This window comes from Salmo salar, chromosome 14, assembly GCF_965601325.2.
Source record: "Salmo salar chromosome 14, fSalSal1, whole genome shotgun sequence".
In the NCBI taxonomy this organism is placed as follows: Eukaryota; Metazoa; Chordata; class Actinopteri; order Salmoniformes; family Salmonidae; genus Salmo; species Salmo salar.
The window spans coordinates 27880721-27886720 of NC_138304.1; the positions used below are offsets into that span (position 1 = coordinate 27880721).

At 41.0% G+C, this 6000-nt stretch overlaps 1 pseudogene; it reads left to right on the plus strand.

Moving 5' to 3' along the window:
* The first annotated feature begins 77 nt into the window (after positions 1–77).
* LOC106569273 (neuropilin and tolloid-like protein 1) lies at positions 78–5702 on the plus strand (annotated as a pseudogene).
* Positions 5703–6000: the final 298 nt, after the last annotated feature.

The window sequence follows — 6000 nt, forward strand, 5'->3', positions numbered from 1 at the left end:
TTCATAAAGTTAGCAGGCCGGGGCTAGCATAAACGTCTTCATCGACGTCCGACAAAGACCGGTTGAGGGCATATCAAATGGAATTATGTCAGCAGACCAGTCGTGATGGATCTGCGGAGCTCCATGTCGACAAAGGGTCCAGGCCAATTGGCAAAAGAGGTAATGTAGCTGGAGTAATATCGTTTGCTAGCCGGGAGATGCGCCTGGCTCAAGGCTAACTGGTGCTAGCTTCGGGACAAGGGCGTTCACCCAGCCCAGTTAATGAAAGCTTGTCTTCAAGGGAGTACAGCTTGTCAGCTCTGAGCCTCGGCTTAAAGCATACCCATGCAGTCGAGAATGTATTACTAACAGATTTTATAGGTTACCTAATAGGAGGAAAGATTAATGCGCTTCCTTTTTTCCCATCAAAGCAGTTCACCATATCAATATTTGTAAAAGAATGTGGCTCAGTAACCTCACATTCTTGTTAACCTTCTGCAGACTAAAAATACAGGCTAAACACCAGATAGATTTCAAGAAGGGACTTATTTGTGAAGGCTTTGACATAGTTATCTCTATTTCAATTCGATGTCACTGCCTGCCCTGCATTGGAGTCAAGACCTGAAGTGGGAGTGTATCATGCACAAGTTCCGATGAGATAATTCAGTGGCAAAATATGAAATATGAATATATATATATATATATATATATATATATATATATATATGAGTGAGGATGAGAGGGTACCTGTTGCAGGACAATACAACAAAAAGTATCTATATAAGTATCTATATAACAATACTCTAGCCCAGGGATGGGCAACTTTGATGGGGATGGGGCCATAAGAACTCAAGAGGGGCAGCAGTGGCTCGCTGGCCTGCGTACCCACATCCATTCCTACACATGCAGTCAGAGCCAGCTCTAGCCTCTTTGGGGGCCCTAAGCAAAATATTGTCAGGCCCCTTCTTGACAGTTTTAGATACATTTCCTCCAATTCTACACATTTTGCCATGGGGCGTAGAGACACTGTTGCAGTTTTAAAGCACGTTTGCTGCAAATCCACACATTTTTACATGGGGCGGAGTGAAGATTTAGCAGTTTTATAACTAATAAGCAGTTTTACAGTGGATTTCCTGCAATTCTACTCATTTTGCCATTGAGCAGAGAAAAAAAACTGGCAGTTTTACAGGGAATTTCCTGAAATTCTACACATTTTGCCATAGGGTAGAGAGAAATGTTAGCAGTTTTTAATGTGATATGTTAATGAGAGTGACTAGCAATATCCATGGGGGCCCCACAGTCTGTAATTCGACCATGATTACTACAAGTTTAGATAGCAGGCTAGACTAATCAAAAAAATTTGACATGACATAGGTGAGTGACCATGAGTGACTGACATAACAAGAGAAAAATTGCTGATGTACAACCAAATTTATAAATGGCACTTTCTGCATTCTACTATTCCAACTCTCAACAGTAAATTGAGACCCAGACTGAGTTCCTGGGTCTCAACTTACTGGTCCGCGAGCCTACGTCCGCGAGCCTACAAAAGGGGGTCATGCGGCCCATGGGCCGCCATTTGTCCATCCCTGCTCTTGCCAATAGAACACTTTTACAGGCCTGTGCTACTAGAGAAGTAGATGCTGATTACCCAGTGTTTACCTAAGAAGTAATGAATCTTTTAGCACCAAATGCTAATCTCTTCTAATTGCTCTCATCAGTGGAAGGATAATTAATTGACCTGTTGTCGTCTTATTACTACACTATTACATAAGCGTGAGTGATTGCAGTAAATATTTGTTTTAAACTGCAAGATTGAAACACAAGATGGACATACAATACCAGTCAAAAGTCTGGACACACCTACTCATTCCAGGGTTTCTTTATTTTTACTATTTTCTACATTGTAGAATAATAGTAAAGACATCAAAACTATGAAATAGCACATATGGAATTATGTTGTTAGCAAAAAAGTATTAAACAAATCAAAATATATTTTATTTTTGAGATGTGGGATTCTTCAAAATTGCCACCCTTTGCCTTGATGGCAGCTTTGCACACTCTTGGCATTCTCTCAACCAGCTTCATGAGGTAGTCACCTGGAATGCATTTCAATTAACAGGTGTGCCTTGTTAAAAGTTAATTAGTGGAATTTCTTTCCTTAATGCATTTGAGCCAATCAGTTGTGTTGTGACAAGGAAGGGGTAGTATACAGAAGATAGCCCTATTTGGTAAAAGACCAAGTCCATATTATGGCAAGAACAGCTCAAATAAGCAAAGATAAATGACAGTCCATCATTACTTTAAGACATGAAGGTCAGTCAATTTGGAAAATTTCTAGAACTTTTAAAGTTTCTTCAAGTGCAGTTGCAAAAACCATCAAGCGCTATGATAAAACTGGCTCTCATAAGGAAAGGAAGACCCAGAGTTACCTCTGCTGCAGAGTTCAAGTAACAGACACAGAGTTCAAGTAAGAGACACATCTCAACATCAACTGTTCAGAGGAGACTGTGTGAATCAGGCCTTCATGGTCGAATTGCTGCAAAGAAACCACTACTAAAGGACACCAATAAGAAGAAGAGACTTGCTTGGGCCAAGAAACATGAGCAATGGACATTAGACCGGTGAAAATCTGTCCATTAGACTGATGAGTCCAAATTTGAGATTTTTGGTTCCAACCGCCGTGTCTTTGTGAGACGCAGAGTAGGTGAACGGATGATCTCCACATGTGTGGTTCCATGGAGGATGAGGTGTGATGGTGTGGGGGTGCTTTGCTGGAGACATTGTCTGTGATTTGTTTAGAATTCAAGGCACACTTAGCCAGCATGGCTACCACAGCATTCTGCAGCGATACACCATCCCATCTGGTTTGCACTTAGTGGGACAATTATTGTTTTTTCAACAGGACAATGACCCAAAACACACCTCCAGGCTGTGTAAGGGCTATTTGACCAAGGAGAGTGATGGAGTACTGCATCAGATGACCTGGCCTCCACAATCCCCTGACCTCAACCCAATTGAGATGGTTTGGGATGAGTTGGACCACAGAGTGAAGGAAAATCAGCCAACAAATGCTCACCATATGTGGGAACTCCTTCAAGACTGTTGGGAAAGCATTCCAGGTGATGCTGGTTGAGAGAATGCCAAGTGTGTACAAAGCTGTCATCAAGGCAAAGGGTGGCTACTTTGAGGAATCTAAAATAGAAAAAATATTTTGATTTGTTTAACACTTTTTTGGTTATTACATGATTCCATGTGTTATTTCATAGTGTTGGTGTCTTCACTATTATTCTACAATGTAGATAATAGTAAACATAAAGAAAAACCCGGGAATGAGTAAGTGTGTCCAAACTTTTGACTTGTACTGTATGTTGTATATATATATGTATATATCAGTACATTTTCCCTAACATTTTCCCTAAATGCTGACACATTTTCTCACAGACATGCATGCATGCACGCGTGAATACACCCACATGCGTGCACACACATGCCCACGCACATACACACAATGTTAATAATTCATGATGCAGAAAATGTATGTAAGAAACAAGAGGATTAACAAGGATTCATGGGTTATTTTCGGTTTAAGAGTTCAGCTGTCTCTTTGCAAGGATCTTCCTCTAAATATAACTGTTTGATTTTAGCAAACTGGATTCTCCCTCAAAATCCAAAAGGATGAGGGTATCATGAAAAATTGTTTAGAAGTCCCATTTTATTACTTGGTTCGTTTGCCTGCACAGCCTAATCTGTATAAAGCTGGTCTAAAAATTATTAATCCATCTACAAATCATAACTGTGAAGCTTTAGGAAACAATTTCTGTTCTCTCTGTCTCTACATGCTTTATTTTTTTATGAAGAACAACCTTACGATTGCAGAATGGATTAAACTAAGCACAGGGCTCACATGGTCAAGATGATGCATTGCTGGCCTTTACCCTTTCCGACACAGAACATGTCATTTGTAAAATGGCAGAATGGGTACACACTAGGCTTACTGTTGTGTGCTCTCTTTTCAGACACTGAATTTAAAGACTTGGGTGTCCTACCACCTCTGCCTTGTAGGTACACAGTTGTTCTTATATCACCTATGTAAACATACAGTATATAAGTCTCCTTTTGTAACAGCACACTGTGCAATGGACTGGCCTGTACTACAGTTTGCGAATTTCATCTGCGTGAATCAGATGGGATCATTGATTGTGCATCAATACTCAAAGAGGGCAAAGCCTTGCAGACAGAGGCTGTGGACTGTAGGTGGTTCATTCGAGCGCCGCCAAAAGGAAAGGTCAGTGCAGTTCATTGTCCCTGACTTACATTATCCAATATAATTAGAAAATATACACAAGTTAAGTTCCTATTTGCTTGGTTGAAAACCAGTTATTTCATGCTTTTATTTGCAGATCTATTTGCGATTTTTAGAATATGAGATGCACAACTCCAATGAGTGCAAACGTAACGTAAGCTGTGTACGACGGAAGTAGCTCAGTGGAGCACCGGAAGAACAAGTTCTGCAGCAAAGTGGTCAACGATGTAATGTTGGTGACCTTGGTGGGGGTCATACGACTGTGGGCAGCAGAGAAAGCTGCTTCCGGATTCTTTTCACAACCTTCATAGAGAGTTAGTGAATTAATTTGACGGAATTTCAACCCAATCTACAGCTATGTTCAATTGTTGACGCACTGTTTGAAAAGTTCCGATTAGTTTGTAAGGAGAGGCAGCAGCAGGGAATACGAAGTTCTCTTCTCTGGGTTATTGAGTAGAAACAACACTCCTGGACCGACCTTAATCTAAAGTCGCTTGCACACTGCCTCCGTATGGTGACAGTGTGCAACCAGCTTAAGCCTTATTAGTTGCTTTTCAATCTAAATGTATGATTTTCAAACACTATTTAATGTTTTCAGCTCCATGTGAAGGGGAGGCTTTCTTCTGCCATAGCAACATGTGTATCAACACCAGTTTAGTGTGCAACGGGATCAAGAACTGTGTCTACCCCTGGTATGAGAACAACTGCAAAGGTGAGACACCTGCTCCATTTGGATCTTGAGATGACAAATATGAATCATGGTCAATGTTTTAGGTTTACCTGTAAGACAAAAGTACTTGTTAATGGTGTAATGTAAATGAAATCTTGATAAATCTAAATATGACTTGATGGTATGTCATGTTTACTGTCCCCAGAGAAGAGGAAATCCAGCATCTTAGACAATCTTGGCCACACCAATGTCACAATCATTCTAGTCACCTGTGGTCTGGTGGTTGTCCTTCTAATTGTGGCAAGTATCATTCTAGTCAAACAGCCACGCAAAAATACATCACCAGAAGGGATGACTTTGTTCTACGAGGACTTTAAACCCCCACATTACGAACTGTGTACCCTGTGGAGGGCAGCCTCTGCCGATCACATGAACTTTGAGAAGTTTAACAAACTCAGATGATCTTCGTCCAAATGCATCCGTGACCACCACTGCGGCGGTCCTCACTCCCAGTGTCCAGTGTCAGGGGCAGCCAAAGTAACCTGAATGTGCGGGACGCAGCCATCATACCAGATGTGCCTCTCTCCCAGTCCCACCACAACCTACAGCCGCAGGGACATACTGATGAAGCACAGTTACTCACAGGACGGGCAGGATGGCTGTGACCAAGATGACAACTTGGATGATTGTCCCACCACCAGCCACCATGTCCTGGCTGCACACCGGATAATGTCCAATGATTTCTGAGGTATGAGGAAACTGAACTGTCACATCACGACAACCTGGCACTTTAGAAAGCATGACAAAACATATACTAATATACATTTGTACAACCACAAAAATGATCTGTTTCTCATTTTTTTTAAATATACTGAGCAAAAATATAAATGCAACATGTAAAGTGTTGGTCCCATGTTTCATGAGCTGAAATAAAAGATCCCAGAAATGTTCCATACGTACAAAAAGCGATTTATTTCGCAAATTATGTGCACAAATTTGTTTTCATCCCTGTTAGTGAGCATTTCTTCTTTGTCAAGATAATCTA